We start from the raw sequence: 25,310 nt of genomic DNA on the forward strand, positions 1-25,310 counted from the left end.
TTGACTCTAAGGTGGATCAGCTTCTATCTCCTATCTGGTGTATTAAATACATACAGATTCCTCTTCCTGGACTTTTGAATGGAGTTTATAGTTTACAAGGTCTTTAAAAGAAGCAAGGGAAGTGGTCTTCTTCTTCCTCTTCCTGTTGTCATGAACTTTGAAGCAAAATGCCTTTCCACTACATGGGGAAGCAAGTAGAAACTGTTGACTCTAAGGTGGATCAGCTTCTATCTCCTATCTGGTGTATTAAATACATACAGATTCCTCTTCCTGGACTTTTGAATGGAGTTTATAGTTTACAAGGTCTTTAAAAGAAGCAAGGGAAGTGGTCTTCTTCTTCCTCTTCCTGTTGTCATGAACTTTGAAGCAAAATGCCTTTCCACTACATGGGGAAGCAAGTAGAAACTGTTGACTCTAAGGTGGATCAGCTTCTATCTCCTATCTGGTGTATTAAATACATACAGATTCCTCTTCCTGGACTTTTGAATGGAGTTTATAGTTTACAAAGTCTTTAAAAGAAGCAAGGGAAGTGGTCTTCTTCTTCCTCTTCCTGTTGTCATAAAATTGGAAGCACAATGCCTTTCCACTACATGGGGAAGCAAGTAGAAACTGAGACTCGGCAAAGCCTGAGGTAGGATGAGCTAAAAAGCAGCCTCTCTGGCAAGTAGGCTAGGCAGTGGCACAAATTCTTCTGAGACTCTCTAATTATTCCCATGTGTGCTTCAAGTTAGGTTCCCTCGGAAACTCCACCCAGAAGAGCCATGGCCCACAGGTAGCACTTTCAGAGATGTGAGCAGTGTAAAATGTGAAAATGTTTCAGCGTCAGATTGGGACATAGGTTTTACTGGTTTTATCATCTACTGACAGATGAAAATTCCTATTCTACATGTAAAGCTTCTTCCACTTTCAAATACAGGAAACAAGGCAACAAGACTCTTCTCTTCATGGAGAATCTTCTGTACCCAGGAAAAGAGCAGCACCTACCCATGATAACCTTATGTGACAATACCATGAGGGGAGATTTAGTGAATAACAGGCTGAGTATGAGTATGAGAACGGAATTTTCACAATGTATTATGTCCTTTTCGTACATTTACCTTCCACCATGTCTACTGGCCTTTGGAGAGTCATGATTCTATAAACACAAAATATATACTCAAACCCACACAAAGGAGTTCAGTTATCTGATAATACTTGATCATCCTGAAACAAAGGACCTGAGGCCAACTTTCTAAACTTTTGGGTAGAAATAGAACACTCAGGTTAAATTGCACATATGTTTTGGTATTAAACAAAAGCTCCTAGAAGAACTAAATGGTAGAAAGGAAGAACTATGGCCTTTCTTTCAACTATTCCTCCCAGGGGTTCTAAACCACCACTGCAGAACTCAAGCATTCTGCAAAAAACTTAGAAATATCTTGATAAGGTGATCTCTAATTCCTTGTCTCATTGAAGTCACTAGAATCTTTTGTATTTCTCATGTCCATTTACATCTTAATAGATCATATGAAAGCAAACATTTCAGCAAACATAAACAGGTGTTTGTAATGTTAATAAATCATTCTACTCAATTAAACTTAGCAAATTACAATAAAACTTCTCTTGGTGATGATAATCTTTTGTAAACAATAAAGAGTTTGTACTATGCACATGATACCCAAGTCATGCAAAGTAAGCCTGTCTTTTAGAGTCAGAACAAAGGAGAACTACAATCTTTCAATGATTTCTTTAGACACATTGGCTTAAACTTAACAGCAGGAAGATCTCTTCAATGAGCAACAAATTCAAAGAATATCTAGTTGATGATCCAAAAGTATTACCTTCTTTCCCAAGTCTGGGAATCATTTCTATGGTTTCTATAAGCTGAGTTTCTTTGACAATTGTTGACAATGGACAGACATAGCAATGACCTAGGCTCTGTCTCCTTTAAAACATAAATGAAGTGAGACTGGAGATACAAGCCATGGGTAAGAATATTTTAATAATTTATCCCTAAGTAGAAATGCTATTAGTGTTTCTTTCTCTACCCTAAATTCTACGATAGTTAGAAGATATTCAGGCTTTGAAATCTCAAATTAAAAACTAAATATTTATTTCTAAGTTTTCATAAATTAGCTTTGATTCTGTTTTCTCTGAGTTGTAGTAGATTAAGCAAGATTGCAAGGGCTCAATAAAATCAAACATGATAAGGTATCGATAATCCCACCATAAGAAATTAAGTTTTACACATAATGAGTTTGGGGTAATACGCAATATCATTTTAAGCAACCATAATGCAGGAAATAGCTGTTACTTCATGTTGCTCAATGGCATGATTTGGAAAATCCCACTAAATATAATCATATAAAATATATAAATATTTTCAAATTTCAATAAAATGAATATGTAAATTACTCACCCTCAAACCATGTTACTTGAGATTTTAGTAAGTTAACTCTAATATCTTGGATTAAATTACAAAAATAGCAACATAATTAATTTCTTCAGGAAATTAAGAGCAAAATAGGCAAATAACACAAATTCATGCAAAGTAATTGAAAAAAACCCACAATCTTCATTAAAAATAAGAGAAACAACCAGTACATTCAAAATGAATTCCAAAGTTTTCAGTACGCTCTGTACAAGCACCACTCCCATTGTTAAATTTAATTTTTTCCCCAGGCCAACCTGTTATCTGATAATCTGAACTTAGTTTATTGTTCTGCTTTAACAATTATCTTGTTAGAAAGTGTATTTTACATTATTTTTCATTTATACACTCTCAAAGATTTCTGAAAAACCAACTTGTAAAACTTTTTGAAGATTTTATTCTTACTTATTCACAAAACAATATTTACAACAATGTTTTTCTACATTTTTAATAGGCATTACCTACTTAAAATCATCTCAAAAAGGACTGAAAAATCCTGGAACCCTTACATTTTCAAAAACAATTTAAATTAATTATAAAGAATTTATCTTTATGCCCACTCTTCCACTATGTTCCTATGTCATCTTATTAGCACACAGAAACATGAGCATACTGTAGCTAATTAAATATTATTGTCATGTTTGTTTCTTTTCTTTTTAAATTCAAATAAAGTTTTCATTTTCTTATTCACAAAAAAAATAAAAATAAAAAAAAAGAATTTATGCCATTTATAGTTATTTATAACATTATTTAATTAGATAGTCAACTTATCTAGAATGATTTAGCTATTCTTTAAACTCAAAATTATGAGTTATGGAAATGACTTAATAATATTTGAAACATTTTTTTTGAATTTTTAAAGGCATTAATTTCCCTTTTTATTTTAAATTTAATATTAAATTGTATACTAATACATACACACTAATTAAACTTTAAGTCATTGTTTGAAGTAACCCAGTCCTTTTTAGCAAGTAAAATATCTTTGTTCATTAAAGAAAAATGCTTGGCAAATGTATATTTAGTTCATGTATTGCTCCTAATCATGTAGAGAGAAATCAAGTTCACTAAAAGTTGTGCATTGAAATTTCAACAACCCAATAACACTGAAAAGTAACAGATAACAAATTGCATACAAGACACACTGTTGGTATAAGATTAACAAGTCATTTGCAGAAACCAATTTCACTGTATCAATGCTCACTAAGAATGCTCCTTGTCACCATTTAAAGGAAACATATTTAAGTAGACAATTTAAATAATTTTAAATAATTATTGGATTTAAATAATTTTAAATAATTATTGGATTTAAATAATTTTAAATACTGAAAAAAATTAATGTCGACAATTACAGATGATATCAAGAATCATAAATTCAAATGTCATTAGCCACTGAACATATTTTTAATACTATTAAACAGAAATATAGGAAGCTTGATAAACAACACATTCAGTTTGAAATGAAGTCTAGAAGATAGCACTGACTTTTACATAGACTCACTTTCTTTGGTATAAAAGTTGCTTTTTAAATACTGTCATCTCCTATCTATTGAAAGATAAAACAATTTCCATCATTTTTATTTCTTTTTTAAGTTAAGGAAAGAAACATCTGACTTACCTTTGCAAGGCTAAGGAACTCTCCACCAGTTGCTGCAATCATCTCAGAAAGCAACTGGCAAAAAGCAAAGGTCCTCAGCAGAAAACCCCTAGCCTGAATTCCTCATTACTTATGTGTGTGAGAGTTGAAACAAGCTTAAAAAAAAAAAAACAAAAAACAAAAAACTCAGTGTCAGAGCCCAGTTTGTGGTTTGTTGCCAGCGGAATTGAAAAAAAAAAAAAAAAAGGGCAAGGCAAACATCACTGCTATTAAGTTCACAAGGGTCTATTTCTGGAGAAGACCCATCACCTATATTCCTTTTTTTTTTTTTTTTGACCATGTTCCCACCCAAGTAAGTCAGAGGTCAGAGAACCAGAGAACCAAACGGAACTGATTAAGTGAGCCACCCCTCCTATACTTTGTTTTCAAATGCAATCATTATTCCAGATGTTGGGCTGAAAGAGAGTAGAAAGTAAATTAAGGAACTCGCTGGCCCGTTACAACTAGGCTTGCAAATCCTAGTTCATAAAATGCAAAGAAGAGTCCTTTTCTATACTACATAACAGGAACTTGAAGTACGTTCAAACTAATAATTTAGAAAACAATCGGAAACGCTGTCAATCAACAAGGATGACAAACAGATTTTACAAAAGGAAATGGCCTATTGTTCTAGCTGGAAGTTCTGAACTATTTATCATTTTTTTGTTGTTAATTTTGCTGAAATATATGAGAATGGTGAAATTATTCTCAAAACCCAAAAACCAAGATAAAATCTAAATGTCTTCATCCAAAATATAACTAGCAAAAAACACTCAAATCTAAATACTACTGAGCATGGTGTCTCAGGGCAGAAGGTATATGGAACAAATAGTATTGGTGCCTAACCAAACAGAAGACCAAGGGACTTTGGGAAAAGCAAAGACCTCAAAATGAGGACTACTTTCATAAGATCCCAGGATCAGACAGGTGACCCCTCCAGAAGGTTACTCTGACCTAGAGCTGGCAGGGTCGCTAGAAATCTGTCTGCAAGTCTCTCCTGAAATTAAGCAACCTAGGAGGAACAGACAGGGATATATTTAGTTGACGGGCTCAGGTTTAAGGCAGTCCTTGGCTTTAGATTGCTCTTGCTGTCTCCTGTAGGCGTGAAATATTTGGGGTGAAATATCATAGGAGAAAAACCTCAGACTCCTTTTTCACATTAATCTTGACCGAGATTTGCAAGGAGACCATACCGACACATTCATCTAACTATAAACATGAGGCCATTGAAATACTTCAGTTTTATTGGATTTTCACTTTGATTTCAGACCACTTACTTGGGGAGAAAGATAAAATGATTTTGTGTAACCTCAATATAAATTAATTCCCCTATTCATTTCAAAAGAGTTACTTAGAGATTCCAGAAAAGGAAACTATAGGCAATCGTCTTATAACTGAGACCATTTTATCTCCATTGCATGAGATGACAAGCGAGGATGAAGAATATCTTAGTAAATATTTTGATTGAGATTTTATATTTTATAAATATCTGTTATGGACTTCATTCTTTTTGATATAAATACTTTTCCTCAAATTAAATTCTCATGCATATAAATATCAACACGACAGTCTAGAAACAGCTTTTCAACACAAAGGCAGAAAAGTTCCGTCTTAAAGAGAATATTGACCACTAACAGAATGTGAACACTAACAGAAAAACATATTTCCTGAAAATAGTTGCTTAAGTGAATGCCACATTCACTTGGATTGTGTTTTGGTCAGCAGTTTAATGTCACCTTCTGGCTCTCTCTGGAGAGAAAAGTGCCGCAGACACCATTGAACAGGCTAAAGAACGAAGTTTACACTCTGAGGGGCCACTGGTGAATGTTCACCCGCATAGTCAACACAGCCAATAGTGCCCAAGGAACTTGAATGAGACTCAAAAAGCACACAGAAGAATCAAATGCACAGCATGAATGTCAAGCTGAGCAATAAGTCGTTGAAAAATATTATGTCCATTTGAAAGTAAAGATTTGGGTTGTTTTGTACGTCTGTATATGTGTATTTATGGAGAAAGAGAATATGTACATGTATGTGTATTTATGTGTGTGCAAAACATATTCAACATATTCATACAGAGATATGTGTCCATATGTTCAATGCATATGGAGGGTAGAGGGCAACTCTGTCTACCATTTGTCCATTTCTTTGTTGTTTTTTGAGACAAGGCCTTTCACTGGCATTAGGGACTCGGTGACTGGGCTAGGATGGAGGGCCATAAATTCCCAGCTGTCTGCGTGTTTCCATCTCCCCAGCACTGGGAGGAGAATGGCCAGGCCTGGGGTTCTTTCATGGATTCTGGCAATGGGGCTCAGATCCTCAAACACTCAGCAGGCCGAGATTTTCATTCTTAATGATCATTTAACCATATTTGTAGCTGATGTGTTCTATGTGAACTACATGTAGCCTTATAGTTAGCCATTGCAGCAATCCACAAACAGATATGCATGGCAGAATAGGAAAGTCAGTGGACATAAGGCACCTTGGGGACGTCTCATTGCTATGAGAACACCAGTCAGATGTTTTTCATCTTTTTCTTGCTAGATAAGAATTGACTCGAGTGTGCATGAGGCATCAAATACCAATCCTTTGGTCTGTTCTTGTCTGCTTTGTTCTGCAGTTTTGTCAAGTTATACAAGAAACTCCAAAGCTATAGATGGTGGAGAAGCAGAAAATCTTTTGACATTTGATATTTTTTTTAAAAAAAATTGTTTAACTAAAAGGTTACTATTTAAAAAGTATTTCTTTAAACTACAGTAGGATTTTATTCATTAACTTCCTCTCGCTTGTATTTAAAGGTTGTGTCATGGTTATGATGCTTCTCTTTGCTTTAAGATTTCAAAAATAATGTGCTTTACCCAGAAGTTATGGCTTTTTTAAAAAAAAACCTTCATGTCAGTGCTTTAGATGGCTGATTCCTGCACTTCAGCTCTTGTGAAAAGAGGAAGCACAACACGTTGAGTAACACAAACATTGGGACAGACCGAAGAGACAAGTGACAGATGACAAGACCTCTACAGAGACTTCTAGATGACTCATCTCTGGCTCCTCTTTATTCAGAATAGGATCTGAAACCAGGCAAGAAGTAGTCACTGTTTCGCTGATGTCTTCCTGCAGTGGAGGAGGAAGCCCACACACCTACACCTTCAAGCTGAATGAAAAGTCCTATGGTGGCTACAACATTATGGTGTATGTTTAAACAAAAATCTAGGCTGTTTGTGGTTCAGAATAGTTGATAACTGTTTATGGAATTTGAGCTGTTTTTCTCTGAGACTTCAGCAAATGAAAAGTAACATCTCCGTAAAAATTGGAATATAATTTTAGACTGTATAGGTAAGAAATATTTTTAATATTAAGCGAGTCATAAAGTGACAGTGTTGTCACATTGGGCATTTACTATATTCTAGACACGATCTACTTAATTTCTTTTCCTTCAGTTGCCCACCATGCCCCCTCGGACTAGACTCTTATGAAAATTCTAAGGTCTTCACGGTGATGCTTGCCAAAACAGAGATTAAATCCATTTTCTGGGGAAGAAAGGATACATAGGCCAGCTAGATGACTTAAGGGAAAAAACGTTGACAATGCAAACCCAAGAACATGAGTTTAATCCCTGGAAATGATGATGAAAGTTGGAAACAGACAGCCAAAATCTGCCTCTGACATCCACACGTAAGCCATGGCACACAAGCCCCACCCCCATCACATACAATAATGATACATTAAATAGAATAAATGATAAATACATTCTTAATACACAGTTTTATACATCCTATTAAAATTATAGATTTAGGAATTGAATAAAATCAAAGTGATATGATATTATATGAGGAGGAAAATTATGCATGCATACTATAAACAATGAACAGGAAGTAATTAGCACTCATATAAGATAAAGCTGAATTTTAATACCCTATAAATTATATCAAATTAACAAAACAATGGCAAGGAAACTAATTATCAATTATTACTTAATATTCAAAGAACAATAAAGATCATTCATGAAGACATATTTTGCACATGTGTTGCATGTTATATGTAGAATTTTAACATAGATACGTGTTTCAATTTTAGCTTGTTTACCTAATAGAAGCATTAAAGACTGTTTCATTGATTTTGAACACTTTTTTATTAATAAACAAACATTAATATGTTGTAGAGTTGTAGTATTCTGATAAAATGTTGAAAACATAAATGAGATTACTAATATTACTTTCAAAAGAAAATTCCAAGGATCCCTTCAAATACCAAATAGGGAAAGTTAAAGCACACAGTAGACTTACACCACACGACCCAAATGAATCAAAAGAGAGTGTGACGGAGCACATTAAAAACACAAAATAAACTTACTTATGTGCTTAATAGAAGCCATAGGAGGAGCTGTGCATAAAGTAAAAGAATGAACAGATAACACCTCTCTATTTGGGGAAACTTCTCATGTGGGCATGGCTAGGTCAATATGCAAATCTCATGAAACAGAAAGGTATTGGCAGACCCAATTCTTACGTGAACAGTTTGCTAACAATTTAACTCTCTCTGGAGAGGGAAAGAAAGCCAATGTTGAAGTTATGGGTTAAAACAATGAAGGAAATGCTAATTTCAACCTAATCTGTCAGGATGCTATTTTTGTTTATATTCTACATGGAAGACCATAAGGAGAAAAGAGAAAAAATATGTAGAAAGAGCAACTATTTCAAAGCCCAATGTGCTGAAACAGCAGGACACAGCCCCACTTAACAGCTAAGCAGAGCATTAAGCATGCAATGAGTGAAGGGAGGAAAGATTTCATTCAGTTAGTTAGCATGAAGGGTTACATGGCAGAAAGTCAAAGCAGTTATTATAATTGAGGACAAACTAATGTTCTTGCTGAGGAATTTTGTAGCAGACCCAGGCTACAGCAGAGTTCCTGAAAAGGGGGTGTTAAAAAGGAAATAAATAAAAAATACATTAGTAAAGAATTAATGGTTTCCTCTGCAGTGGCCCTTGGGATGTACAAAATAATATGCTTTGTGATTCTAAATAACATTTTAATTCTTGTGCCATTTGAGCAGTAATGGAATGGACGCACATGATTAATGCATTCACACAGAACAATCTGCTTTTCTGATTAAACATCAGGCTTGGCGGCTTTGTTCCATTTACTAAATATTCTTAATGAGACTGAAAAGTCTGTGTTATGAATGCATAAATGACATAGATATTTGTGTCTTCTGTTTGAAGACTAGAGAACAGCATTCGGTTTCTGAAAGAGTTAAATGCATGTCCAGGAACACAAGCAGAGTCACTGACTGTTCCCAAGACCTTGGGTGGAAACCCAATTAGCTTTTCTTGTAAAGCCAAGGGAGATGTATTCCAAGAAGGATCTGACATAACAATGGCTTATTTCACATTTCACCACATAGGAAATAGTCCGTCTTTGACGCTTCTCATTGTTGTCGAGGGAAGAAGTAGGATCCTCCTGCCCTGACTTTTAAAGAACCACCTGGCACGAACCTTGCCTCTGAATGACAGGGAAGTTTCAGGTACTTTTATGTGGAAAGCAATCTCCAGTGAAATAGTGCCTCATGTCTCCAGACTGGCTCTCGAAGATTGATTCTTGAAAATAGCAATATCTTATGTCTCTTAAGTAACTTGTACGTCTCAAAGCAAACTCTGGAGATCTTGAAATAGTATGCTTAGGGGACTAGGAGGTTGATTCAGCAGTTAAGAGCACTTGCTGCTCTTGCAGAGGCTCCAGGTTTGTTTCCAAGCACCTACATGAGAGCCCACAACCATCCCAAAGTCTAGTTCCAAGAGCTCTGATACCTTCCTCCAAGTGTACCATGTACATACCTGGTACAACACACACCAAAAAAGTAGCAAAAGCAAGATGGTCATAACACACAAAATAAATAAATCTGAGAAAAACAGTGTCCTTCGGATTTTTAGTCATCCATCCTATTAAAAATGGGAATATCTTCAAATGGGCTCTTGGAGCTTGGCCTGGTACTTAGCTGTGGGACTCTGCATCTGCTTCCATCAGTTACTAGATGAAGGGTCTGTGATGGCAGTTAGTGTGTTCACCAATCTGATTATAGGAGAAGGCCAGTTCAGGTACTTCTCTATTATTTACAGGGTCTTAGCTGGGGTCATTCTTGTTGATTCCTGAGAATTTCCCTCAGCCTTGATGGAGTGGTGAGGGGCTCAATCCTGCCTCAATTTTATTTGCCAGGTTTTGTTGATTCCCCGTGGGAGGCCTCACCCTTTCATAGGAGTAGATGGAGGGTAGGTTGTGGGGAGTTGGGGGGAAGCAGAAGGAGGGGAGGGAGAACAGTAGTTGGTATGTAAAGTAAATAAAACATTTAAAATAAAAAAATAGGAGTATCTCATACTCTAAGAATTTTTTTTTCAGTTTCAACAAAGTATAATCAAATACTTTGCGAACAATATAGGCTTATATATTATATTGATATAATGTTGTTGTATGACATTTAAAATATATAGAATGCTTGTCACATATGTCAAAAAACCTTCAGAACAAAATGTTTTTCTTGGAATGCTATGAATCATTTACATGTCTTGGTTTCATACTTTTATAAAGCATCCTAGAAAATATTAGACTCCAGAAGACTGAGAAGTAGCAGGTTACCAGGACATGACATGTAGATTCTAAGTTCAGAATCAGCCTGCATGGTATTTGCAATGGATGTACTGACCTGCTTGGATGAAAGAATTTCAAACATTGTGGGGAAGAAGAGAAAAGGTTCCCTTTGAAATTGCGCCTACTGAACTGTGAATAACGGAAGCCCCACTAACTCACTCATTCTTGTTTCAGCCCTGACTTCATAGCAGCGACTTTCATGTTTGCTTCCCATATTTGAACACTGACAGTGATTTGGGCATTTCACCTTGTGGATTACAAAGAAAGAAGCATCTTTCTGTCTCTTTGGGGTAGGTATAGATATCGTGAAGCAGATTTTATATCAATGTCTATCAACCCCATTGTTTTCCATACTCCTGCATGGAACTTTCCTCTTTGGTTCCTGGCTATAACTTAAGGAAAGAGTAGTGGGCTATGGAATTTTATGAGTTGCGCAATATTACCTTCAAATGAGTCTACCTGGGGTGCAAGTTCTGTGACTTTTACAGTAGTTGAGGAGAACAAAATTTATGCTAGACTTCCAGGACACAGCCCTGTTTTCTGGCTCTGGAAGCCTACGGTCTCTTAGCTTTAGTTAGCATCCCACCTAATAACCCCATTCTAATCTTGAATGCCTCCAGCCCTTGCCTGAAAGTATAAGGTCTGCAGCTCATGGAATCGACATATACTTTGTGGTGCTCTGGAATACTGTCTTCGTTAGTAATAAACTGCTTTGGTGCTCAAAATGGATATGTTAAGGATGTCAAATGTCTTTCCAAGCTCTATGTATATGGCTTGTAGCATGATCCTCCATGTGTTCTAAGAACTAAAAATAATTTCTGGATGTGATCCAAGAGCATTGCTGGGATGTTTTCCTCTCATTTTCAATAACTCCTTGGGGAAATTTTTATAATAACACTAGTTGAAAGGAAGAGGATGAGAGTAAGAAAATTTGAAGTGAATAAAACAATCAGCCAGAAACATGATAGTCACGTTTTATGCTAACCTAAATAAAAGCCATGAAGACGAACATACCAGAAGACAGATTCTATAGATAGCTTTCAGAATGGTCTTAGCTCCTTCTTATCTTTTTGTCCTAGCTGCTTTATATTCACTGTCCTTGTTTATTTTTGACTATTTGACATCTTGTTTTGAACTTAATTTTTTCCCCCATGACATCTGCTTCTAAGTATGTGAATTTGGGAGTGCATCCAAAACAATGTATTACAAGTCCACATACACGAGTACAAGCTCTTAAGTGAGAGGAAACCGTAAGTTCCTGTAGTCCTTGACTCTGTTTATAGCCCTGCTCATTTTATCCACTTAACAGATGTTTCTGTTTTACTGCTCTCTGCCTTCCAGGGGCAGCTCACCCCATCTAAACAGTGTGAAACAAAACTGCAGCTTCTTTTGCTGCTTCCTATCTTGAGCTCATACATGTCACTCCATTCTAAATCAAAATTAGAAATTGAACATGGGATTAAATCTGTGGTATTCTCCAGTTTACCTGGTATGCCATTTGGTTGGAAAAACACTGGTATTTTGATGTATTTTGGTGCAAATTATTGGTGTGAAAAACCTTTCTGTTTATAAAATGACTTTCCATGACTACATTGCACCTTCCAATTTCATCTAATCCTATGTAAATAAAATTAAAATGTAATAATGGCATATAATCTACTTTAGAAGGATCTAATGCATGCATGTGTTCTGAAGATTCGCTTTTATGTATAAAGATGAAGTTTAATCCATACATTTGATCAGATTAACCCACCACAATTCCGTAAGTCATGACCTTTAAAAATGATTCCAGTATTTTCAGATTTTTTTCTAGATAAAAGAAAGATAATAACATTTCTTCCAGATTAATATCCTCAGGCCTTTGATAACATAATGAGAACTTTCTGTTCTAATAGTCATACACCACTGGTTATCTTGCAGAGATGACCTTTGGCAATGCATGGAGAATCAGTATCAAAAATTTACTTTTGGGGAGAGTGGTGGCACACACCTTTAATCACAGCTTTTGGGAAGCAGTGGCAGGCAGTCTTCAAGGCTAGCATGGTCTATAGAGCAAATTCCAGAATACCTCAAGCTACACAAAGAAACAAAATCAAACAAAACAACAACAAAAAACCCATTATTTTTTTTAAANTGCATGTGTGCATGAGATGGTCCTTTATGTGGTAATAAGCCAGAGGCTGATGCTGTGTGTCCTCACCAATTGCTCTTCACATCATTTTTGGGGGAGAAAGTCTCTTATTGATCATCGAACTCATGGTTTCCACTAGTCTGGCTGGACAGAAAGCTGCAAGGATCTGCCTATCTCTTATTTCTAGTGCTGGAATTACACATGTGAATTAATGATCTGGATTTTGCATGGGCGCTGGGGACCTGAAGCCTTAGTCTTAATGCTTGCACAGAACTTACAGAACTTAGCCTGATCACATATACTTAAGACAAACAAAAACCAACTAATTTATAAACAATCACTTAATTCCCCTTGTGTCGTCAAGATGTCTGTTTGAAATAATAGTTCTCTTTTTAAAAACAAAAGAAAAATAGAAAAATATTTGTATACATAATAAATTCTATAATATACAAATCTATAGGCAACAATATGCAGTAAGATCTCACATTACTATATTTCAAAATTTTGTGTTTTTTTTCAGAGTACATGAGTGTTGCTACCGCAGAAATTGTACACCCCCAAGTTAAATTTATGAGTATCAAGGTAGAAAGACGCACGACACATACCTTCATATTTACTGGTAATTACTCCTCTAATTTGTATCATATATCCCAGAGTTTAAAACAGTAACTAGAATATAATTTTATCCAAAGATTTTTTTTGAATGGATACCAAATAGCCTAAGTGTCAAGGTATGCATGTATAAAAGCATGATTGTGCTAAATACTTGCCTTTTCCAGTTATTTTACATGAAATTGAAAACTTTACACTTGTAAAGTTTTTGACTTAGTAGACATTAAACATACAATGTGACAGGTATAGTTTGGCTTAAACAAAAACTGAATATGTTCAATATATATCAAATGATTACTCTAAATTGGGAAATACTTATAAGAATAACTTGAATTATTCCGTTCTATAAGATATTTGTTATATAATTACAATGTTCTAATAAATAACATGTTTCTTCTAAAAATTTTAAATAATTCTGTGTGCAAATTCTGTTTATGTATTAATGATCATATCTTGATTTAAGGGTAATTTCTAAAAATTGTTAAAGCAATTAACTGTGTGAGCCTTAAATGAATATCATTAAAAAGTTGTATGCTTTGTTTTGGCTTATTGCAAGTCCTTTGTGTTCTGATTCTGCTAGCCAATCTCCTGTCCCCATATAGACTGGCATACAGATGGGTGACCTTGTAAGGATGGATGGAATCTTTTACAGTGCCAAGAACCCTGAAATAATCTCGATCTTTTTGAAAAACAATTAGATATTAGCTACTAAATACATCATCACAGTCTGTTCATTGGAATCTTAAAAATAAGATGTTGAATTTTATATTTGTTATAGAAAGCATGAATATTCAATACACTCACCAAAAATGGTGTAGAAAAGAAGGTTTCAAAATGAGTAAAAATGAGTTATAAGATGTCAGGAAGAAACAAACATGACCAACAGACAGTCTTCTCAAACTTTTGATGGCTTGCCCCAAGGTTCTTGGAACTTCATTGTAAACTCTATCAGTTCTTGGAACTTCATTGTAAACTGTTCACCATGTACAGATGTCAAACCATGTAGACTGTCAAGGGAATGGAAGGGAAGTTTGGGAGGAACTAGGAGGAGTAGAGGGAGGGAAAACTGTGATCAGGATATATCATATGAGTTGTATGAGAAAAGAATCTTTTGTTTTGGTTTATTTGTTTTCTTTTTGAGATAGGATTGTTCTGTGTAGCCGTGGCTGTCCTAGAACTTACTCTGTAGACCAGGGTGGTCTCAAGCTCAGTGATCTACCTGCCTCTGCTTCCCAAGTACTGCGATTAAGTGTGTGAGCCACTACTGCCCAACTAGGAAACTATTTTTTAACATAAAGGGGAAGTACGTATGCAATGTATGATCTGCTTAGTGAAAGTTCATTGGGATCTTAAAAAGCCCTGGGTTAGGCTTTCAAGGACAGTTAACTCCAGGAAAGCAGCCCACAGTTCTATGTTTGTGCTTGTTTCCACCTGTGAGTTGTGGCTAATTACCATCTACAGAGGCACCATCTAGCTGAGTTAATACCCTCAGCAATTCACAGATGCTATTTGAGGAGTCATGAATACCAAATAGGTATAAAAATAATGAATGTGTTAATTGTGACATTTTCTGAAAAACCTAAGTCAAACTGCTACTGCTTCTCTCAAGAGAAATATTAACCAGGTGAGATCTTAAATATCAAAACAAAAATGCACAAATGATAATGCCCAGGAGAATAGAACGGTAAATAGAGCCTGTGGTGTGTGGTCTCAGGAGAGCCTTTGCCTCTGCCTGTGCTATTGATAGTGATAAACACAAGGTTGGAGTTAATACAGAGATAAGGGGAGCACAGCATTCGTATAGGGAGAGGTGCAAGGAAGGGCACAGCTTCTGTATGGCACAAGTGTGGATAAGAGTAAGGCTACTCCTCGCCACAGAAAGACACAGGCATGAGGGGCTACACACCCTGAAACACCCTGCCTCGAGGATCTACACAACGAACAGAAGCAGTCTCCTTCATGCCTTTGCAATGACCTCCAAAATGTGCTCTGCAGATGATTTTGATGTTGAGTATAGCATATTACATTGCTATTAAAGTAAAGTCTTAAGGAGGAATTATACGTAAATATACATCTATATGGTCTGCAAATGAGTTAGTAGTGTAAAATAAAAACAAGTAAGTTGTACTATATATGTAGAATATTTAAACAAAACTATTGAGTCATATTTATAAAGCATTTGATATAGCACCTAAATAATATACTGCACTAATTTTACTCTCTTTCAGTTTTAATGCACCATGCTTAGTTCTCTCTATATATCCCTATCTACTTATATCTACATCTATCTTATCATCTATCTATCTATCTATCTATCTATCTATCTAATTATCTAATCTATAACTATATATATATATATGGAGAGAGAAAAAACAATAAAATAACAAACAGGAGACACTATAAATTTAAAATCCAACACAGGATTAAAAATCAATTTCATATAAGCGTAATCTATTATAAATAGTAATTTTCAAATTTTAGTCCATTTATTCTAATTTCATAAATAATAAAAATCCTGAGATTTATAGAAGGGATTATCTGAGTATTCTTGCCTACAAAATATGGAGGTTTAGCAGAATGCCAGCTAAGGTTGCACTCACTGATAACTTGGGTTGCCATAGCAAGCCCATAGTCACTGAGTTCCTAAGCAACCTAAGGCTCCACAGACTGCTTATACTTAGGACTCCATTGGTCTTTCATCATCTCTGCACAACAAATATCACTGTTGTGCTACCAAACTCAGTGAAAGATTCCTTGATTATCCAGTAGAACAGCAATCCTCACAGGTCCCCTGTTTGGCTGGTCTTGCAGTTTAGGAAATAGTATTTGCACTGAGAATTTCTTGAATATGTACAATGCTAAGTGCATATAATTAAGTATAGAAATGATTAGTTTCTCGTATGAATTGGGCAGATAAGTACTAATAATTCAACAAAAAATACAGAACACAATATCAAGCTCTTCTGGGATACTCATTTGCATAAGGTTGAAATTAAGGATTTATTGTCCTTTAATAGAAAACATGTTTTGTAGCACAACTATACACTAAAACATTTCAATTCGTATTTAATAATTATAGTTTTAGGTAAGCTTGTTCATTTAAAGCAGAAATTATCTGGTATTGAGCACTCTAGATTGTCTATAGTTTGAAAGCAGTGTTATTAGTTACCTAAGGGACAAACTATGCTTCTCACTGGAAATATTCAAAGATTTAGATGCAAGCAAAGCTTTGATCTTTGAAAGGCAATAGTATTTTTTCTCCTCCAGTCTACAAACACATTCAGCTCTGCATTCCCCCAGTGCCCACTGAGGCTAATTATCCCAGCTGCCCTCTTTTCTAATCCCCTAGGCCACATTGCCAGCCATTTAATATAACCACAGTAAATCTGTGCAAATATTGCTATAGAGCATTGCATCACAATGAAAGTCATAACATAAAGCATTAAGTTCGCGACATGATGGGATGTGACCAATAAAGCAACTGTGCCAGAAATTTTGCCTGATTCCAATACTGGATTTGATTTCACATGCTTCCTATTGTCAGCAAATTATTACCAGGAAAATATCGTAGTGGTGATTTGCTAATTGAGAAACATTTCTAACTTAAGTTGGATATTTTAGTAATACTCATGTAGACTATTGACAATTCCATCAATGTTTAAGCAGCTTATGTTAAGTGAATTACATTGCAGTGATGAAACATTTAACTTGAGACGATAAAAAAGTTGCTAAATCACCTCTCAAATAGTTCACAGAGATGACCTGTTGGCGTGCACCATGCCAGGAAAGTCGGCAGCAGAGAGAGCACTGTGACCTCTGCTTATTATTGTCGGTCACCAGAAGCAAGGACGGATATGTTCTTCTTTCTGAAAGATTCCAAAGACAACCACTCTGCTGTGAAATCTTAACAGGCTAAAGCCTCATTTATAGTATTTATTCCTTCTTTAGAGAGGAAAGGGCCATCTACATTTGTCTTCTTAGGACAGATGAATGGACAGGTGATAGACAGACAGACAGACAAATATGTTATATATAATATAGATTTATATATGATAGATGGCAGCTAGATGATAGATATATGGCAGAGAGCTGTGCATAAATTTGCCCCCTAAACCCCATTAAAATGTCCCTCTAATTAAATGAGTATATATATACATATATATTAAAGGACTTAAATAATTTTAGATATTTCTGAATCATCCTTTCTCACTTAGTGACAGACATCACTGGCAAGATTACAGTTAAAACAGTAGAGTTCACCAAGTATCGACTTTTTTCTTAATTAAAAGTTTAATCAGGATGCCAGAATGCATATATACTACTTCCCACTATTCCCTCTCTGTGACAAGAGAAAAACCCAATTATACTCTAAACTGTACAAGAACAAAGAACATAATCCAGCAAAGCAAAGGATTTTAGTTTTGCAGGCATAAATTTTGATCATTAAATCTTTAAGGTAGGTAATTTTTACTTATTACACATCAGTAATTACCAGTTAGAAGTCCAAGGTAAAGTCCAAGGCCACAAGAAGAGCTGTCAAAATGCAGTAGCAGGTTACAGTGTTACACGAATAACTCCAGTCCTGTTTGCCCTAAGTGCCTGGTCAAATTACTGCTGCTTGCATGTAGCCCCACCTCCAAGTATCAAAGAATGGCTGTGAGATTTTGATTGACACTCCAGTGAAGCTGTGGAGTTTGTAAACCAAAGAAAGCTTGGCGCCCTGAGTTTGTTAACCTGTCCAGCTTGAAAATGAGCTACTCTTTGAAATGAGAGAGGGAAGAAAGGAAAAGAGGAAAGAAAGGAAGGGAAAGAAGGGAGGGAAGGAGGAAGGGAGGGAGGGAGAAAAGAGAAGAAAGAAAGAAAGAAAGAAAGAAAGAAAGAAAGAAAGAAAGACAAAAGAAAGAATTACTCTGTAATGTTTAAAAGAGCAAAGGAGCTACTAGCAGATTCCTCTCCAGGGAAAACCCACTTATATCCTCGAAGCAATTCCTTTGACAGCATCCTCTGTCATACGTAGGACATTATACTCATGACAGTTATCTCAGAAAGATATGAGCACGTATCTTTGAGAAGAACAGTACATTCAAGGACAGGATTGTTTGTGAGGACAGCATTGGAGAAAGTCCTTTAAAACGACCAAGCTCAGACTGAAAATAATTTTGATCCTCTTTTGTCACATGTAAGACTGAAGATGATAATGTTTGGTGAGTCTAATTTGCATGCATATATGTATCAAATAATATACTCGACAAATAGCAAATAAATACGAAAAATAAAGATACTCTAAAACCATGAGATCATTAAAATATATCTGAAATAAGACCAAGTATTGATGATTTTTCTCCCTAATCATTTAAGGCTCTGAATCTCCAAGGATCAGTATTGATAATATTCTTCCATGGGTTATTTTATTTTGTGATCCATTTGTGCTCAGAACACTGCCACAAAGAGGAAGGAAACAGATATCTATTTTGCAAGTTTGTTCTTTAGGAAGTTGACTATAGTTTTCCAGGAACCATAGAAGAATCCAGTGTGACCTCATGATGTGTGCATTTTCCCTAACATAGAGCAGCCAGTCTGGAGCTGGTTAACTGGCTCCGAATACTTCACAACTTACCTTCATCTCCTCACAAGACTGATACTAAAATATCGAGCATGAAAATTTCGATGGCGAACTGATTCCAAAGCTTTATTAATTGAATAGGAATAGTTCTAAACCACACCCTCACATAACAGGCTTCAAAGAACTGAACCAAAGAACTTGTCAAAAGCCTGTCAGGGCCTCTGCTTGTTATCTGGTTGCTGATTTTATCGCAGTCATGGCTGCCTGTGCTCAGAAGGTCTGTTATCCACAGTCAGCACATTAAACACAAGCCTTGAAGGAACTGTCTTTTGTTGAATTTGCTAACACTGCCAAACCAATGTATAATAGCTTCTGTCAGTAGCTCACTTTCTAGAGATGACTCTGAGGCTTAGAAGACTTCGTCCCTAAAGACATGCTGGATATGGGACCGGTGGATGATGCTCAACAGGTTGTATTCTTGCTTATCAAACATTGAGGCCTGAGTTAGACATCTAGCATGAAATAAAATGGGCACGGTGGTGCACGTTGGTAGTCGTACGTGGATGATCAGAATCAGAAGTTCAAGGTAACTCACTGCTATATAGTGACGTCAGTGACAGTATAGAGTACAGGCAAAGCCATAACAAACAAACAGACAACACTGACAAAATGAACACAAAGTATTAAAGAATACGGGGGTCTCAATGTCAAGAAGTCCACACGTATGCAGACAGGACTACTTGCTCCTCCAGTCCGCAGCCGTCTCATCTCCTCTGCCTGTGAGGCATTTCTCCTCTGCCCATTCTCTTCCCCTTAGTCTCATATTACACGAGGTGAGAGAGATGTGGGAACCCATTGTCTAATCCAGGGCATCTAACAAAGGAGGCTTTAGAGGTCTGAGGATTAAGAAACACTCCAGTCTGGCACCTTAGGATCTAGAGCAAGACATGAAGAACCACAGAGACAGCTGACCTGAGTTAGTGGGAACTCGGGATCTGACAGCTGGGGAACCTGCACGGGACTGAACTAGACCCTCTGAATGTGGGTAAGTTATGTGGCTTGATCTGTTGTGGAGTCCGTGGCAGACACACCAGGACACATGTTGGGTTCATGAACTGGCTTTTTGGAGCCCATTCCCTATAGTAGGATACCATTCTCAGCCTTGACGGGGGAGAGGAACTTGGTCCTGACTCATGTTGGAATACCAGACTTTGTTGACTCTAAGCAAGGCCTTATCTCCTCTGAGGAGTGGATAGGGGATGGGAACGGGAAAAGGGGGGAGCAGAAGAAGAGGAGGGAGAGCAACTTGGGATGGTATGTAAATGAAAAGCAATTATTTTTAAATAAAAATATGAAAAAGAAAATACAGAAATAGAAAAAAGAAATAAAGAAAGAAAAAAGGAAGGAAGGAAGGAAGGAAGGAAGGAAGGAAGGAAGGAAGGAAGGAAGGAAGGAAGGAAGGAAGGAAAACAGATAGACAGACTTGGAAGTAGCCTCATGATGCTGAAAGCCCTGAAAGCCCACAAGCAGAGTATGCCTCCTTGTTTCTATTGTGCCATGTTCTCCTTTTGTTCTCTCTTTCATCTTCTTGTATCCAAGTTTCTGCTGCAAGCTTTGTTAAGCTTTGTTAAAGTGTTGTTCTCCTTTTCTGTCATGTCAGTATTTGGTTCTGGTGACACAATCTGCATCTCTATGGAATTTCTAGGCTTTGCCAGTTGTACTTTCTTGCTTAAACTTTCTCAGTTAGGTGGGTGTTATAATTATTTTTAATTTAGAAATTTCTTATAAATATTTGAAATTTAGCTGCTTCCGTTGACATATCCTTTTTCATCCTCCTCACATGAGACAACTGGAATTCCAGAAAAGTTGGAACACTTAGGAGAGAGAGTACACAGGGACCAGCAGTGGTCCCATGCCCTTTCAGAGTTGGGGGTCAGCTAGTTTTCATCTACCAGTGAAGGAAACCATTTGTTTCTGTGACTGCAGAATATATGAGAGACTGGTCATTATAAATTAGTTCAACACCCCAATCACATACTGTTAGAAATTGCATGCATATTTCACCTTAAAATTTGAAAGGAGGTCAATTGAGATGCTAAATATGCTAACTTTCTATAAAAAGAATCTTGTGAAAAATTCATAATTAAGGGTAAGTGGCGAACACACTAAATACATTTACAAACCTTTCATTTTGATACTTAGTTTCTTGAAAACTATAAAGAAAGTTCATTTGAATTTAGGAAGTGAGGGGAAATTTGTTGTATTATAAAAATTATGCCAGTTTTAATTAAAATGATGAGGACAATATTAAAGAGGAATATAAATAACTGGAAACACCTTATTATTTTCTTTTTTTCAAGATAGTGTTTCTCTGTGGTTTTGGAGCCTGTCCTGAAACTAGCGCTTGTAGACCAGGCTGGTCTCAAACTCACAGAGATCTACCTGCCTCTGCCTCCCAAGTGCTGGGAATAAAGGTGTGTGCCACCACTGCTGGACTACACCTTATTATTTTTAAAACTAAAACATTTTAAATAGGTGTTTAAGAAGCTTCAGGACTGCGCAGTTTCTTAGGTAATGCAATACTTATTAAGATCTTAGCATAGTTCTATATGCCTTACTTTAGATAAACCAGAGCATCTCACAGTGAGTGGCAAAAAGATAGAAAGCTAACACTCACTATCAGGCCTATGGAAACAAACAAACAAAACACTGAAGATAAATGAAAGCAAATAAATCTCAGAAGGAAAAAGTTATTCGAACAAAAGTCCTGTTTTTTCACCAACTCCACTCGTAATCTGAGGGTAGCTTGTGTTCTAGGTCTCTGCATTGATCGTTCAAACATATTCTTTTGGTTTTCCCACCCCTTTCTTTTTAATACCTTTCTTGTCCCCACGGTTTCCTCATTTTTAAATTCCCCAGACACACTGCCTGAACAGAAGGCTCTTCTAGTATAAGACATTCATGAGCTCAAGTGACCTTCCCAGAAGTCAGGCTAGCATGGGGCAGTGTGAGGCCAGAGCATATTCTCATGTGGAAACCACTTCCTGGCCTTTGTCCCTCGTTTGTCCTGGAGCTTTCCTCCTATTGCTCAACTCAATTAGGCAACAAGAAAAAGCAGGTGGCTCACCCGGTCATAGAAGGGATGCTTATCGTCCCAGCACAAGGACTGGGCTCTTTTACCTCGAACTTAATTGAGCTGCCCCTTATGCCAACGTCCAAATATTTGGATATGTGAGTAAAATTTCAGAATAAGACCAGTAGGGAGATAGCATTGTAAACAAGACAGCGAGAATTACACAGAAATGTTGTCTTGTAAGCTTTCTTTCCTGTGGCTCAGCAAAATTAAGGCTATTGTCATGAGGGTTTTAAAAGTCTTTGTGCACAGAGACAGAATCTGGTTGAAAAAATGGGTGTCCCAGTCGTGAAGAGCGCTGACATATAAATTACTTCACCAGTCTTATGCCTCTATGCCCAACTCTTTGCAAAATGGTGATAACCCTTCCAGGAGCACGTTTGTTAAATGACCTAAGCTGTGTTACGTTAGACTAATGGTTAGTTAAGAGGGTGCTTTCCCATGCTAGCGAGCACCCCAGAGTCAAGAGGGTGCTTCCCCATGCTAGCGAGCACCCCAGAAACAAAAGCGTCATGTAAATAATCTTGCTATCAGCACTAGGAGGTAGCATTATTTCCCCAGTAATAAACATGGCGAGAGTGATGCTGTGAGGTTGGGAAACTTAGTGGAGTTGAGTGACAAGTGAAAAGCTTGGTGTTTGGTTCAGACTGATTCCCCAAACCACAGTTCCCTAAAACTGTCTGCCCGAAACAATGCAGGAGACCATAGGAAAGCAGTCTTTAAATTTGTGCTTCTCCTTACATGACTCATCAAGTTGTGCTATACATGATAAAAAAAGTAATCTTATAATACAAAAATAAAATTCTGTCTAAATTGAGATCATTTTTGTATAACAATACATTTCCAAGTCTTTGAGTTGATACTTTCTACAATATTGTGTTGCCCTAAAGAAAATAATTGCTATGTATTAAAATTTTGAAATGAAATAAAAATTAAAAAAAATTAATTCTATGTTTCCAAAGAGAAACGGAATGGTCCTCCTAACTAGTAGAATGTGAACCAGCAAGTTTGCTTGGATGAAAAAAGAGGTATTAATAGATGCAAAAAGTGCCCTTATTGTTTTAGGGAAGGCAGAATTGTCAAAAACCATCTTTGTAATGACTGTGTATCATCTATTTAAGCAGAAAGAGATTTCAGAATCATAAACTCAGGTCTACAATAAGATGAACTTATATTCGTCTACAGTTCATTTTTACCCCACACCTCCATTCTGTCTGATCCAGTGTATTTTCTATTATCATTGACAAGAAACTTTAAAATATTGAGAATTTTAATCATTTTGTCTCTAAAACTCAAACCCTATTTTTCTCAACAGATATCACATTATTAAAGATAGGAAGACAATACGATTTTTCTAAATTTGATGTTATGATATTTCTTTGTCCTTGCAATGGGTACTTTGCAAACAGTAGCCATTTTTTTCCTTGACTTAATTGCACCTTTCCAGGGTATTGAACACAACCCTGGACCTTAAGATCTATGACTAAGTATCTAGCGCAGGTGCCTCCGCTCTTTACCAAACCAATGCTACTTCAGTGTTTTTTACTCCCGGAAAAACAACACTTTTGCTTGAGATCCCCACCCCTGGCTGAAAGCCGAGGGCAATTAATCTTCGGCAGAATCATAATGACACTTTTTACAGTGGAATAGTGGCATAAGGACAGTGTCTTGCTCCTCCCCCCCAATCGTTTCCCCAGCTTTCAGATTATGAATATTCAGTCCAAAAACAGAACGAAGAGTAGGCGAGAGCAGCTTTTCCATTAATACCACACAATAGCATGTTTGAAAAGTAGACAAGCAAACTCAGAAGTTAGCTGAGAGATCAACAAAAACTCTAATCTGCTAAATATATTCAGAGACACATTAAAGCCTTAATCTGCTCTAGAAGATTAGTTGGACCCAAGTATGAGGAAGTCAAATTATCTGTAAATAAAATAAAGCCTAATCTGATTGTATTAGCATAGGAGTTAATGGGACTGAAAAAGGCGGGTGAACTTGTTTGACTTAAAAGCTCACATCTGTGGGTACAGGGTAACAGACTAAAATTAGTTCACATATATTGGTATAGGAAAATGGATGAGATAAACAGAGGACACGTGGATGCCCTGCTATAACCCAGCATGGATCATGTACTGAAAAAAAAAAAAAAAAAAGGTGGTGACTGGATGATTCCAAAACTGGAAATTGCAACCAAGACTCCTCATTAACACAGCCTTCTTACTAAAGTATGTATTTTCATCTTTGCCTGAAGTTCTCAGTAAAATGCAATTAATACAATTTAGAAAGACGAACGTACATTTGCCCAAAACTGTAGATGAAAATCAGGACAAAAGCTGAGAAATGGTTTAGAAAGCAGACGGACTAATGATTAGCTCAACAGACCCCAATTAGCCCTTCACCTAGAGCAGATGCCAAAAGAATGTGTCAAGTAATCTTACGAAAGACAATGAACTAACAATAATAGGAGCCAGGTAGATCAGGGTCTAAGCTAGTACCCTTTAGGAACTCTGAATCTCCAGGTCACTTCCACTGCCAGCATGGCCTGTCTATTCTCCTGCTGGGATTTCTCTTTTGAACCAGACGGTAACATGAGTACAGGAGGCTCAACTAGATAGACAGTGTTACGGGATGGTGTCTGAAAGGAATACAAGAACAATTCTACACACGGACTCCTTCTCCGGCGCTGGTTCCTGGGTACTGACAAAACGCTCATGATAGGATTACTTTGTAGTGAAATGGAGCAGGACAAGGGAAAACAATGTTGCTGAATTTTCTAGTTTTAAAAACATACAAAAATATGTTTAATTATTTGAGAATTTCATATATGCACACAGTATATTTTAATCATATTCACCCCACTCGTCTTATTGTTTTAAGATCAGTGACCTCCATAGCCTTCTCACAACTTTCCAAAGTTTATGTCTTATCTATTTAATTTTTGGAATCTACCTATTCCAATTTCTATTAGCCACATACTTGTGTTGTGTAACCTTCTACTGGAGTATGATGGACCCTTAAAGAAAACTGATTCTTCCTTGCCCAGAAACCATTAAGCATCACTGGCTCCTTTGTAGTTGCTTTTTAAAAAAAGAAAACTATGTTTTTTAGGGGTCTGCCACCCAGTTCCCAAATACACATTGAGTATCATTCTTTCTTATAAATGCCTGATCTTAGCTTGGTTTGTTTCT

At 36.5% G+C, this 25,310-nt stretch overlaps 1 protein-coding gene across 5 annotated transcripts in view; it reads right to left on the minus strand.

Annotated features, from left to right (window-relative positions):
• The window catches only part of Cd36 (CD36 molecule (CD36 blood group)), a 203,043-nt gene that overhangs the window by 150,450 nt on the left and 27,283 nt on the right, over positions 1-25,310 (minus strand). For 3 of the 5 annotated variants that reach the window (XR_007591253.1, XR_007591252.1, XM_050139814.1), the window contains exons 1-2: positions 17,919-18,073; positions 17,164-17,292 (exon numbers count right to left, since the gene is read on the minus strand). The exons of 1 other annotated variant lie outside the window; for it this stretch is intronic. The gene's annotated coding sequence lies outside the window, so the exon portion shown is untranslated. Of the gene's footprint in view, positions 1-4,025; positions 4,181-17,163; positions 17,293-17,918; positions 18,074-25,310 lie in introns of those variants that run through there. One more of the 5 variants, XM_050139815.1, reaches the window with a different exon arrangement.

This window comes from Alexandromys fortis, unplaced genomic scaffold (genome assembly GCF_014885135.2).
Source record: "Alexandromys fortis isolate MF-2015 unplaced genomic scaffold, M_Fortis_MF-2015_v1.1 scaffold_38, whole genome shotgun sequence".
NCBI classification, from domain to species: domain Eukaryota; kingdom Metazoa; phylum Chordata; class Mammalia; order Rodentia; family Cricetidae; genus Alexandromys; species Alexandromys fortis.